This window comes from Zingiber officinale, chromosome 3A (assembly GCF_018446385.1).
Source record: "Zingiber officinale cultivar Zhangliang chromosome 3A, Zo_v1.1, whole genome shotgun sequence".
NCBI classification, from domain to species: domain Eukaryota; kingdom Viridiplantae; phylum Streptophyta; class Magnoliopsida; order Zingiberales; family Zingiberaceae; genus Zingiber; species Zingiber officinale.
Genome location: NC_055990.1, coordinates 153798939 through 153814374, shown reverse-complemented (window position 1 = coordinate 153814374; position 15436 = coordinate 153798939). Strand labels below are relative to the sequence as shown.

At 32.7% G+C, this 15436-nt stretch overlaps 2 long non-coding RNA genes across 2 annotated transcripts; both read left to right on the top strand.

The window, feature by feature from the left end:
* Nucleotides 1–2271: 2271 nt before the first annotated feature.
* LOC122052900 lies at nt 2272–2811 on the top strand. The gene is made up of 2 exons (XR_006132131.1): nt 2272–2332; nt 2507–2811. It is a non-coding gene; the product is annotated as an uncharacterized LOC122052900 (long non-coding RNA).
* A 10742-nt stretch (nt 2812–13553) lies between these two features.
* Nucleotides 13554–14070, top strand: LOC122052899. The gene is made up of 2 exons (XR_006132130.1): nt 13554–13592; nt 13766–14070. It is a non-coding gene; the product is annotated as an uncharacterized LOC122052899 (long non-coding RNA).
* The last annotated feature ends 1366 nt before the right edge of the window (nt 14071–15436 follow it).

Below are 15436 nucleotides of genomic sequence, written 5' to 3'. Positions count from 1 at the left end.
TTTCTTGACACTTTGTTTTCTCATGATTTCCGAAACCATAGTGATAAGTAGACAACTTGCACACAAACCACTACCATTTTCTCTTCAAGCAACCAACAATGAAAAAGGCAATGAGAAAAGAAAGCTAGCTAATAAAAGCCAACGGCCTTGCAGATAATAAAATAAGAATAGTTGGTGATCTATTGCTTGACAGAAATGACATCAATGGTGATAGTAGCTAGTGATGCATACAACTTGATCATAGACACTCACCATACATGAACCATCAAAGGATCAATATTGATGAATGTCGAGCCATATGCCAATCCACCCTTAAAGCCACATGCTTGCTAGTTATTCTACTAACGTGGTGTAAGAATGTGTGAATGAATTTCTTGTATGTAGAGCAAATCCTATGCTTAGACTATTATGTCATGGATGTGTAACTTGGCCATTTGTTTTATGTACTAAATTTTTTGATATTTATAAATGAAATAAATGAATCCATGACTAGCTAGCTTCGCTTCAACTTTTTATTTCTAAACATCCAATACCAAGTACCTCCATGTCTAATGCCTTTATTTATGTTTGTTAGGGTGATGTTCACCGATCTTATTTTAGTTTAAGTTTTTTTTTCATTTTACATTATGAATATGCATAAATTTTATTTTAAGAGTTATCATGCTTGCTTTTCGTAATTATATGCAACTTGTAGGATTAATGCTAAGGTTAGGTTAGGTTAAGTCCTCTATTGATCTCAAGCATAAATGCTTTTATTTTGCAACATGCGACCTAATATGATTATGGTCTTCATAGTTTTTTTTTCATATTTAATCGATAATATTATATTTCAAGTGTGATGTGTGTAATATATGTTTTCTCTTATATTCTTACAAAATCTGTTGGCTGGAGGAGTTTAAATTTTTTGTTAAGTAATGCATTGGTTGTTGTTTTGTTGTGTATTATTCTACAATTATGATTTAATGATTGATATTACTACAGCTAAAGAGTTCATCCTCTATATGTTTTATCCAAGTTCATGTCAAGCATATATATCACTAAGCTTCTTGACCAATTTAGTAAACTTTAATAAATATATCTTCTTGAATGAGATATTAGCTCATCCTTGCATGGTTAAGTTGCCCACACATTTACTTCAACTCCTAAGAGAATAGATTGGCCTATAACAATATTTACTAAAAGCATTATGTTGTAGTTCAATTATGATTAGAGATTCTTTGGCAAGTTAATTTGTTCACCTTTGCACTCCTCAAGGAAGGCATCATAATTCCAAAACAGTAAGAATTGACATCATGCCCATGCTTGTTCTTTTGATGGAGTAATCATAACCTCAAAGCAAAAGCTAGGACAAGCACTGTACTCATAAGGCTCTATACTTGGCTTTTTGACTCATGAAATGACTCTAGGGAAAATTAAAAAACCTCCCTGTGATTTACACCAATAGTTGCAATGAAGCCATCCATAAGTAATGCATAAGTGCCTAATCATTTCAAAAAAATTTAAAAATTTGAGCTAGGAGAGTTACTCCGCGACGGAGATTACTATTTCATTCCAATTTGTAAAATAACTGAATAATTTTTTATATCACATTAAACTAATGTATGCATCAAAGAATACGGGTAGATTTTTTTTTTATCGAACAATGCCAATAAGTTCACATGGGTGGAGATGTGGTTGTCCCTTTAAAGTGTGGATCATATCTCAGTTTTTGATAATGACCAAGTGACATATCGAATTGCACCTTCTTCTTTCAATATTGAAATATGTGTTGAAGAACATTATTGGCATGATGGAATTATTAGCAAATTAATAAGGTGCTAATCATACTTTCTAATAATTTAAGTTGCTCAAAATGCGCATTTTGTTAGTAAAGGTTAAGGGCACATAAATAAGGGCATGCACTCATTATTTTCTTTTCCACACCGATAGTTAAGGGCATATTGCATACAAAAAGTTGTTGATATAATAAGTATACTACAAAAAAAAAATGATGATGAAAAGTGTTCCTTGTGAAAACAATTATCGAGGTCTTACTAGGATTTCATATTTCCATTATGAAAGACAAAATAAAGAACTTCAACAAATACATGAGATAAATATCGTATATTCTCCACTTCGTTAGTGCGGTTGATGCCATAACGCAATGCCATAGCGCACTGATGCACAATTTGTTACATTATGAGCACGATGAAAAGACATCACTAGATTTGTGATGTTCATTTTATTTATTTATTTATCTATTTTATTAATCTTGTCGTTGCTTATATATACATGTAGATCATGCCTTGAGAAAACACATCAACTCTACCTAGAGGAAAGACATACAAGCTAGGTAATTAACTTTCAAAGTTTTTGTTTCTTCATTTATTTGTTTATATTTTCTTAATTTGCCCATAGTACTACATAGGACCTATCTATGTTGTTCAATATTTACTTATTTAACAAGCACACATATATTGTAGACGAATAGGGCATATACTTTATTGATGTTTGTTTATATGTGCAGCTACACTTATCAATGAAGAACTCACTTGTCCTAGCTTTCTTCGCACTTTGTTTGCTCATGATCTCCGAAACAGTAGTCGTAAGTAGGCAACTTGAGGATAAACCACTGCCATTCTCTCTCCAAGCGAGTGACAAAGGGAATGAATACATTAACATTGACGGAATTGCCTCTAGTTCCAATGTTGTTGGTAAAACAGGAAACGAGGAGAGAAAGCTAGGAGAAACCAAAGCAATTGGTGATCTATCAATTGACAAAAACAGTTCCAATGATGCAGACAATTTGGCCACACAAATGAACACTCACATTGACCTACGCAAAAAATGGCATTAAATGGATGTAATGCCACCCTCAAAGCTATGCTTGCTAGTTGTATTAACTACTGTTATAGTGTAAGAATATGTGTGTGGATGAATTTGCTCGAGTGTATGTAGAGCAAATCTTATGTCTAGACTACTATGAAATGCGTGTATAACTTGGCCTTTGGTGTGCATGCTAAAATATCTAATATTTATAAGTGAAATAAATAAGTTCGTGGCTAGCTAGCTTGGCTTTAATTTTTCATTTTTAACCATCATCTATGACCCACTATGTTAAGGGTAGGGGAAGAGGGGATCCTAATGGATTAATTTAGGTTAAAGACAACAAAATAACTTTAAAATTGCATTAAGTTCCATCCAAAAATATCATCTTAAGGAAGAGTTGTTAATCAATATCTAATGATATGGATAGGCTAAAAATATCTATTAAATAATATAAAATTATTTTTGATTCACAAGTTGAATTCCTAATCAAAAAATGGCAGTTTACTATCTTATGATCTGTTTATGAATTAAACACATATATAGTGTTCAGACTTGTTCATTTAATTTAATGAGTTAACATTGAGTGATTTATGACAGGATTTCAAAAATCGTGGGGTTATGGAGAGAGAGAAAAGTTAAATAATTATTTGATTAGCTCGTACCTTGTTTGTAATTTGTATGTCTAATGTAATTGAAAATTAAATTTCTAACTTTTACCTTTTACTTCATGAAAATTAAATTTCTAATTATTTGATTACCTTGTACCTTGTTTTCTTGTGCATACATTATATTATATGATGTAAAGATTAATGAAAGTTGTCTTTCTTCAATAGGGGGAGAAATTCAATTATGGATAGTGATCCATACTAACACAATTTTGTGTAATTCTTTAACACAAATGAAATAATACTAACAAATGTTACAATAATGTTAAGTGTTGAAGATTTATATATATTACCAACTTTTACCTCATGAACTAGGAATTAGTCAAACCATATATCATTAATCTAATAATTTAATCTGGGGAGAAAAAAGGATAGAGCTATAGTTTTTTGGCACTTAATTCTTTTTTTTTTCTCTTGTGCTTGTCAGATGGTGTTTAATTAAGAGAAGTCTAAAAGGTAGCAGTATTGAAATATCCATTGTCATTTTAAGATTTTGTTCTTCACTATTAATCAAATACGTTTCCAAGGTCTATATAACCATTAAATTATGGTCCCTATTAGTAGAAAACTGTGCATGTTAAATTTTTCTCAGCCTCTTGGCCATGTACTAAACTTCTACAAATAAAATATATTCTTGAACCAGGCAGCTAATTATGCTTAATTTACATGCTCTTTCAGTAGTCTACACTTTAACTCCAGTTCCTAAAACTATTATGATGTAGTTCACAATATCCTTGAAAGAGTTGAACCTATATACAATCTAGATCATATACATGTGTATGTATTGTGAATTCCTTTGCATTCTATAGACAAGTGTAGATAGAAGCTATTAGGAATAATAAATACCATTTAATTGTATGAACTTATAAATAGTATAATTTTACTTGGGAGAAAACTCAGACATTGCATTGCATAAATGAGGTTATATAATTGAAAAGTTTTATTGAAGTGATTGGTGATTCTTTTCACTTTGATTTTCACCTTGCATGAATGCTCCATAATTCCAAAAGAGCAAGGGGGGCATCTTGCTATGCCTTAATTTAATAAAGCAAAACCTTGAAAGAAATTATAACAAAAAGGTACTATCCTAATTAGTATATTAATGTTCTTTAATTTGGCTTATGAAACTAGCTAAAACTATGAAAATCTACCTTAAAAATTTCATCCATGATTGCAAGGGCATAATCAACTTCATCTACAACAATAAAGAAATGCATCATTGCCTTGATGATTTCAATAAATTTGTCCTAATTAGTATTAGCCATCCATAAGGAAATTTGTTATTTCTCCATTCTAATAGAGTTGAATCAATTTTACATTAATTACATTATATTAATGTACATTTCAAATATGACTAAAGATATTAATGTGCATTACAAAAGACAACAAATGACCTTCAACTAATACAAGGGATAAATGTATATTCTCCACTTTGTTAGTGCGTTTGATGCCATAACGCAATGTCATATGCCACATTGATTGTGTCATACACAATTTGTTATATTATGAGCACGATGAAAAACCATCACTAGATTTATGATGTTCATTTTATTTATTTATTTATCTATTTTAATAATCTAGTCATTGCTTATATATACATGTAGTACATGTGTTGAGAAAAACATCTCAACCCTAATAAGAGGAAAGGAATACAAGGTAATCAACTTTCAAAATTCTTCTTAATTTTTTCATCTATTGGCTTATATCTTCTTTAATTTCCCTTAAAATTAGATAAGATATACATGTTGTTCATTAACTAGACTAGCATATAGTCAACTAATCAAACTTATACTTTTGATATTTTCTCATATGCGCAGCTACATTTATCAATGAAGAACTCACTTGGCCTAGCTTTCTTGGCACTATGTGTGCTCATCATCTCCAAAACCATAGTGGTAAATAGGCAACTTGAGGACAAACCACTACCATTCTCTCTTCAAGCAACCAACAAACAAAACGAATACATTAACATGGAAGAGTTTGTCACGAGTTCCAATGTTGTCAGTGAAAAATGAAACGAGGAGAGAAAGCTAGTAGAAACCAACAAAGCAGTTGGCAATCAATCACTTGACAAAGAATTGACTGCACAAATGAACTCTCACTATGACCCACATACCCTCAAAGTTATTCTTAATTGCTAGTTATATGCTTAATAAAAACACCCATTGCACTTATGATTGGGCCTCAAAACAAATAAGTAATGGTTACCCATGCATGTACTCTAGACTTAATTAATGTCCTCATATATTACTTTTCATGGCACAAATCAATGTGTTCGGCCACAAAATTATAAATTAAAATTATGGTTACAATAAGATTTCTTTGACAAGACATTTGTTATATTTTATCCATAATCTCATAATTCCAGTATGAAAGACAATATATTATCTTTGAACAACACGAGACACAAGTATATATTCTCCACTGATTAATGCATGCCACAAACACAATGATTGTTTTGTATGTGTTTTAATCTCTATATATCTTATCTTTTAACTATTCTCAACATCTAGCGATAAAACATCTCGACTCAATCATGTGGAAGAGAATTAGAGAATTAGAGATGACATTAAAATTCTGATTTTTTTTTTCAGTAATTGTGCTTTTATATATATATATATATTATTCATATGCTTCCAGCTGAGAGAACAAATATATATATATATATATATTACATCGCAAGAATATTACTGAATCGTATATATATCGTCAGAAAATGATGTACAGTATCCCATATGCATGCATTATCTAAATTCACATTAATTAATCAAACTATCTAGCTAACTTTAGATGTTGTGGAATATTATCTGGCTTTAAGAATAGAGATAATAATTAGATCAACTGCGCACGCTTACTGATCGATTGCATATGGCTAATTCCTACAAGAGAGATGTAGCTAGGAGTTGACATCGTGCATGGCGGCCATGCACTCTTGGCCTTTCTTTTGGTCTGCGGCCATGCATAGTTGGTCGTATTTCTGATAGAGATCTAGAAATTAATAATGTCACAGGACCAGTACTGTCCCCACAAGGGCTATGCCTCTCTCTCTCTCTCTCTTTTTTGTTACTCCAGCCATGATTGCCAAAACCTTCTGAAAAAGCAAAACAAAAGCAGACAAAACTAATGAGAGTAACAAAGAAATTAAGTTCAAGCCCAGGGAAAACTAATGCTTACGTGCTGTTCGTGTGATGAATTGTTTCAATCTTCTATTTTAATGCTCCGGGCAGTAATGATTGATGGAGGTTCTTTTGACACTTTAAAGTGCTCTGGTAGCGAGGCATAGGGCTGTTAATCATGAGCCTGACTAACCAGATCCGACAACTTCTCTATGATTTAGTTATATTCTTGCAGCTCAGAAAAGAAAAAGTATTTGACGGTAGCTACTGATGTCAAAATACAATAATGTATCTATATACGTAGCAATATTAGTGTGTTGTGCTTTTAGATCTAGGGTGTACGTCCAACTTTCTTATCTCGTTCGGTCACAATTCAAACGAAGATTATCAAATTAATGAAGCTGGCCATTATATGGAAGGTTCAATTTCTTACTTAGCTTGTTAATGGGGTATTGATATTTAAACCAAAAGGTAAAAGGAAAGACTCTATCGATTTTTGTGACCTCAACAAAATTTATCCAAAAGATTACTACCTCTTCCCCGTATCAATCAGTTGATAGACTCCACTTCTGATTGCAAACTCATATGATATTGGAGCAGATGGACCGGTTAGATAAGGGTGAATAGACGACTTGCATAACAAGTTAGAACATTCTCTTGCTTTCTTGTTTAACAAGGACACATAATTAATTAAAAACAAATAAATAACATAAAAATAAGGAAGGGACTCGATGATTTATTTGATTACAACTTATGTGATAGTTAATCCAAACCAATTGAAAATACTAAAAAAAAACTCCTGCTACGACAATATATTGACAGAGGCGGAGAATCCTCTTACAGTAGTTAGAAGCTCAGAAATGAAGTACATAAGTTTATTCTAAGGGTATTATTGAACTCCTACATCTAGGGCGCTATTTATAGCATTTTGATTGAAATAACCGTTTGCTGACGTGACATTGGAGGTGCCTCCAATGACATCTAAGGTGCCTCCAATGAGCTGAGGTTTATTTGCATTACAACGGCAACTATTCATCCAAGGTGCCTCTAGTCCATCGGAGGCGCCTCAAGTCCCGCGATTTGTAGCATCTCTATTGAGCATCTAAGGTGCCTCCAATGAGCTGAGGTTTATTTGCATTACAACGGCAACTATTCATCCAAGGTGCCTCTAGTCCATCGGAGGCGCCTCAAGTCCCGCGATTTGTAGCATCTCTATTGAGCATCTAAGGTGCCTCAAGCCAATTAAAGCACCTCAGGTCTTGAAGACTACTTCTGAGTTGACTATTTTCAAACTTCGCTCACTTGGATGATGCTCAGTTGTTATTTCAATTGATTTGCTCATAATCATCATTAAGGTTAGAAACACAAATAGTCATTTAGGCTGGTCTCATATGGTTAGTAACAAAAAGTAAAGCCAAGCTATTTATATTTATAGTAATGGATGTATTTATTTCATTTATAAATTTCAAATATACATACAAGTTTATTCCCGCACACATATTCTTATGTTACATTAGTAGAATAACTAACAAGCATGGCTTTATGGGTGGATTGATATATACGGTACAGTTTGCATTGTATTGATCCTTTAAGTTGTATTCATTGCTACTATCACCATTGATGTCATTTCTGTCAATCATGATAGATCAACAACTACTTGTCCCTCATTATCTCCAAGGTTGTTGGCTTATATTAGCCTCCTTTTCTCCCATTGCCCCTTTCACCAAAATCGTTTAAGGTATAGACAAACCAATTGATATTAATGTTTTCATTTTCGTTGTTGATTGCTTGAAGAAAGAATAATATTATATCAAAGGTGATTATGCTCACCCTAGACATCCTTCATAGTTCGTCCCCAGATTATTTGAAGAAAAATAAATCACAGAATTAACTTATAGTCGACCCCCAAGTTGTTAGGGGTGGGAAGAGTTAAAAGAGAGAATAATATTGATTTATCTGCAAGTTGTCTACTTACCATTATGGTTTTGGAGATCATGAGCAAAAAAAAAGTGTGAAGAGAGCTAGGACAAGTGAGTTCTTCATTGATAAGTGTAGCTACACATTTACTCAGGCTAGCTCCGCCATTGTAATAGCATCAACTGCACTAGTAAGAATATGCCCTTAGGATCGATCACATGTGAAATGAAAGTCTCTATTGATTCTTAGTAAAAGAAAGTGTGCATTTTTGACAACTTAAACATTATTAGAAAGCATGTTGTGATCAGACTTAAGACCTAAGACACATAAGATAAGGGCAATCAATTTGTGTGGTATTTATAATCAAATGTCAACATACTAATTATTATTGGCTTTTCCACATCAATAATTAAGGGCATAATGCTACAAAGAGTTTTTCTTGTAATAAGTATTCTACCATAAAAAAAGACAATATGATGAAATAAGTATTCCATCCATGATCTCATAAAGATGATATAATAATCTTTAAACGATATGAGCGACAAACGTATATTCTCCACTTCACTAGTGCGGTTGATGTCATTGCACAATGATTGTGTTATGCGTATTTCATTGTATATATTATGAGCACGATAAAAAAACGTCATGATATTTGAGATGATTATCTTATTTAATTTAACTATTCTAGTATATCCTAGCCATTGTTTACATGTATGTGTAGTAGTGCCGTCGGAAAACACCTCAATTATTTGCTATACCTTCTTTTGATATTCATTGACTAGACTAACATATAGTCAACTAATAAGGCATATATAATTTTGATTTTTTTTTTCATATGTGCATTACACTTATCAATGAATAAAGTAAAAGGTGATTTTGCTCACCCTAAACACCCCTCATTACCGGTCTCACAATGAGATGAATAGAGGAAAATCAAGTACCGATCAAGCGGACTCCTAGGTGGGAGGACATTTAATACTTATGAGCATAAGTAAACTTATCAATGAAGAACTCATTTGTCCTAGTTTTCTTGACACTTTGTTTTCTCATGATTTCTGAAACCATAGTAATAAGTAGACAACTTGCACACAAACCACTACCATTTTCTCTTCAAGCAACCAACAATGAAAAAGGCAATGAGAAAAGAAAGCTAGCTAATAAAAGCCAACGACCTTGCAGGTAATAAAATAAGAATAGTTGGTGATCTATTGCTTGACAGAAATGGCATCAATGGTGATAGTAGCTAGTGATGCATACAACTTGATCATAGACACTCACCATATATGATGACAAAAGGTGAATATGCTCGTCCCCAACACCCCCGCTAATCCGTCCCAGGGACAACACGGAGGAGGTAAATCACGGACGACTACTAGCCTTTGGAATAGTGACTAGCACATAAGGGAGACATTTATCTCGACTTTGTCGAGATTCGAACCCCATACTTCATGATGACAACACCTCATGCGCTAGTCACTAGACCCATCCGAGGGGACATAGACACTCACCATACATGAACCATCAAAGGATCAATATTGATGAATGTCAAGCCATATGTCAATCCACCCTTAAAGCCACATGCTTGCTAGTTATTCTACTAACGTGGTGTAAGAATGTGTGAATGAATTTCTTGTATGTAGAGCAAATCCTATGCTTAGACTATTATGTCATGGATGTGTAACTTGGCCATTTGTTTTATGTACTAAAATATTTGATATTTATAAATGAAATAAATGAATCCATGACTAGCTAGCTTGGCTTCAACTTTTTATTTCTAACCATCCAATACCATACCTCCATGTCTAATGCCTTTATTTATGTTTGTTAGGGTGATGGTCGCCGATCTTATTTTAGTTTTTTTTTTTTTTCATTTTACATTATGAATATGCATAAATTTTATTTTAAGAGTTATCATGCTTGCTTTTCCTAATTATATGCAACTTGTAGGATTAATGCTAAGGTTAGGTTAGGTTAAGTCCTCTATTGATCTGAAGCATAAATGCTTTTATTTTGCAACATGTGACCTAATATGATTATGGTCTTCATAGTTTTTTTTAATAATTTAATCGATAATATTATATTTCAAGTGTGAAGTGTGTAATGTATGTTTTCTCTTATATTCTTACAAAATCTATTGGCAGGAGGAGTTTATATTTTTTGTTAAGTAATGCATTGGTTGTTGTTTTGTTGTGTATTATTCTATAATTTGTTAGTGTGTGCACTTATGTGCCAAGACAATCCTTATGTATTTTGTGGATAATTATTTAATAAAGGCAAGAATTTATCATTAATTATTTACTTTTCTGTACATATATGATTAATGATAAAGTCCCACAGATTAATGGGTATATTAATCTGAAAACAGTCCTTGATCGGATAGATATCTAAAGGGAGCATGGATATCTAGATCAACGCTAAGTATGACTAGGTCGAGATAGACCGGAGGGATGGATATCCAAGTTGTACTTGGGGGTGTCTTGAGTTTAGAGGTACACTGGACACGACCCGCTCAAGAGGAGACCACATATTAAGCATCATTGGTTATTCTTCTTATGAACGAGTGTAACTGATCTTTTGACTTGAGATCTTCATTTAATCTATGCGTGGAGTTATGTGCTTTGACGTCGTTAAAAGCAGTCTTTAATCGGATTGTGATTAATACGGTAGTTGGGTGTATGACAAAGCGTAGAGAGAATAGTGTTGAGTCAATAGAGGATTCATCGCTCTCTTGGATTAGGAGTTAGCATCCTGACCGCTTGATAGAGATATTAGTGACTCAAAATCCATGGCCATGGGAGGAATGATTTATCATTCAAGAGGAGTCTATTATATCTTGGAAATCAAGTAAAACAATTAATTTGGTAATGATGCATAATGTATCGAATTAATTGGGATGTAGGCTTTAGATGAAGAGATTGAATTACATAGTAATCGGTTCATAGTGGTTTACAGTTTATGACTGATATTAATTTTATCGCCTTGGGTGGCTAAAAATTGTTGCTAGACGGTTACCTTAGTCTGTGTATAGATTTACACTGTATTCGTGTATAAAACCTAGAGGGTCGCACGCATAGCACGTAGACATGAACAATGGTATCGGAAGCTAGTCGAAATCAAAATCAAATATGGATTTATTTGATACAAAGAAGAGAGCATTCGAATAGCCATAATCATGATGATTAATGGAGAATTCGAAGAGTCATCATAATGATAATTAATGAAGAATTTGAAGAGTTATCATAATGAAGGTTATAAATGAAGAATTTATGGAACCTATAACTCTTCATCTTCCTTATTAATGAAGATCATAAATGATGAATTAATTGAAAGCTTAACTCTTCGTATTCCTTGGAAGCTATAAATAGCCATCCTCGGAAAGAATCAATGTAAGGAATCATTCTCTCCGAGTTTTCCTCGTCAACTTCGTCTTCCACCGGAAGAGATCGGTAGTGCTTCCAAGGTTTTGTCGATCTAAGAGGCTAGCACCTAACGGATCGTGTCAAGTTCGTGATCTAGTGCGCGTGGATACCACTAGAGGAGTCACGCGTGGGGCTCTTATCTGTCTTATTTGTCCGTGATATTATTCACACCTGTCGAGGACTCGAGGTATGTTTTATATAATTTTGTACAAAATTATATGTATCATGAAAGATTCATGATTCAATATATGTCTTCCGCTGCGCTCGAAACCCAACACAATTATGATCTAATGATTGATATTATTACAACTAAAGAGTTCATCCTCTATATGTTTTATCCAAGTTCATGTCAAGCATATATCACTAAGCTTCTTGACCAATGTAGTAAACTTTAATAAATAAATAAAAAAATTTATCTTCTTGAATGAGATATTAGCTCATCCTTGCATGGTTAAGTTTCCCACACATTAACTTCAACTCCTAAGAGAATAGATTGGCCTCTAACAATATTTACTAAAAGCAATACGATGTAGTTCAATTATGATTAGAGATTCTTTGACAAGTTATTTGTTCACCTTTGAACTCCTTAAGGAAGGCATCATATATAATTCCAAAAGAGTAAGAATTGACATCATGTCCATGCTTGTTCTTTTGATGGAGTAATCATAACCTTAAAGCAAAAGCTAGGGCAAGCACTGTACTCATAATTCGGCTCTATACTTGGCTTTTTGACTCATAAAATGACTATAAGGAAAATTACAAAACCTCCTTGTGATTTAGACCAATAGTTGCAATGAAGCCATCCATAAGTAATGCATAAGTGCCTTAATCATTTCAAACAATTTGAGCTAGGAGAGTTGCTCCAGGACGGAGATTACTATTTCATTCCAATTTGTAAAATAACTGAATAATTTTTTATATCACATTAAACTAATGTATGCATCAAAGAATACGGGTAGTTTTTTTTTATCGAACAATGTCAATAAGTTCACATGGGTGGAGATGAGGTTGTCCCTTGAAAGTGTGGATCATATCTCAGTTTTTGATATTGACCAAGTGACATATCAAATTGCACCTTCTTCTTTCAATATTGAAATATGTGTCGAAGAACATTATTGGCATGATGGAATTATTAGCAAATTAATAAGGTGCTAATCATACTTTCTAAAATTTTAAGTTGCTCAAAATGCACAATTTGTTAGTCAAGGTTAAGGGCACATAAACAAGGGCATACACTCATTATTGTCTTTTCCACACCAATAGTTAAGGGCATATTGCATACAAAAAGTTGTTGATATAATGAGTATATACTACAAAAAAGAATGATGATGAAAAGTGTTCCTTGTGAAAACAATTATAGAGGTCTTACTAGGATTTCATATTTCCATTATGAAAGACAAAATCATGAACTTCAACAAATACAAGAGATAAATATCGTATATTCTCCACTTCGTTAGTGCGGTTGATGCCATAGCGCAATGGCATAGCGCACTGATACACAATTCGTTACATTATGAGCACAATGAAAAGGCATCACTAGATTTGTGATGTTTATTTTATATATTTATTTATTTATCTATTTTATGAATCTAGTCGTTGCTTATATATACATGTAGATCATGCCTTAAGAAAACACATCAACTCTACCTAGAGGAAAGGAATACAAGGTAATTAACTTTCAAAATTCTTGTTCTTCATTTATTTGTTTGTATTTTCTTAATTTGCCCATAGTACTACATAGGACCTATCTATGTTGTTCATTATTTACTAATTTAACTAGCACACATATATAGTAGGCGAATAAGGCATACACTTTATTGATGTTTGTTTATATGTGCAGCTACACTTGTCAATGAAGAACTCACTTGTCCTAGCTTTCTTTGCACTTTGTTTGCTCATGATCTCCAAAACAGTAGTGGTAAGTAGGCAACTTGAGGATAAACCACTGCCATTCTCTCTCCAAGCGACTGACAAAGGGAATGAATACATTAACATTGACGGAATTGCCTCTAGTTCCAATGTTGTTGGTAAAACAGGAAACGAGGAGAGAAAGCTAGGAGAAACCAAAGCAATTGGTGATCTATCAATTGACAAAAACAGTTCCAATGATGCAGACAATTTGGCCACACAAATGAACACTCACATTGACCTACGCAAAAAATGGCATTAAATGGATGTAATGCCACCCTCAAAGCTATGCTTGGTAGTTGTATTAACTACTATATATTATAGTGTAAGAATATGCGTGTGGATGAATTTGCTCGAGTGTATGTAGAGTAAATCTTATGTCTAGACTACTATGAAATGGATGTATACTTTGGCCTTTGGTGTGCATGCTAAAATATCTAATATTTATAAATGAAATAAATAAGTTCGTGGCCTCCTAACTTGTGCATGCTAAAATATCTAATATTTATAAATGAAATAAATAAGTTCGTGGCTAGCTAGCTTGGCTTTAATTTTTTCATTTTTAACCATCATCTATGACCCACTATCTTAAGGATAGGGGAAGAGGGGATCCTAATGGACTAATTTTGGTTAAAGACAACAAAATAACTTTGAATTTGCATTAAGTTCCATCCAAAAATATCATCTTAAGGACGAGTTGCTAATCAATATCTACTGATATCAATAGGCTAAAAATATCTATTGAATAATATAAAATCATTTCTTATTCACAAGTTGAATTCCTAATTAAAAAATGATAGTTTGCTATCTTATGATATGCTTATGAACATTAAACGCATAGTATTCAAACTTGTTTATTTAATTTAATGAGTTAACATTGAGTGATTTATGATAAGATTTCAAAAATCGTGGAGAAGAAGAAAAGCTAAATAATTATTTGATTATCTCAAAGCTTCTCGTAGCTGGTTTGTAATTTGTATGTCTAATACCATTGAGAATAATGATGAGAATTTCTACCTTTTACCTTTTACTTTATGAGGGCATGCCATGAGGTCAACACAGGCGTCCTTTCTAGAGTATTAAAGTTTTCTTGTGCATACATTATATAATGCGAGTATTAATGAAAGTTGTCTTTCTTCAATAGGGAGAGAATTCAATTATGGATAGTGATCCATACTAACACATGCAATTTTGTGTAATTCTTTAACACAAATGAAATTATACTAACAAATGTTAGAATAATATTAAGTGACGAAGATTTATATATTTTACCAAATTTTACCTCATGAACTAGGAATTAGTCAAACCATATATCATTAACCTAATAATTTAATGAATAGAAGCTGGGAAGAAAAAAGGATAGAGCTGTAGTTTTTTGGCACTTAATTCTTTTTTTCTCTTGTGCTTGCCAGATGTTGTTTATTAAGAGAAGTCTAAAAGGTAGCAGTATTGAAATATTCATTATCATTTTAAGATTTTGTTCTTCACTATTAATCAAATATGTTGCCAAGGTCTATATAACCATTAAATTATGGTCCCTATTAGTAGAAACTGTGTATGTTAAAAAAATTTCAATTACTATACATCTATATGATAAATGCTA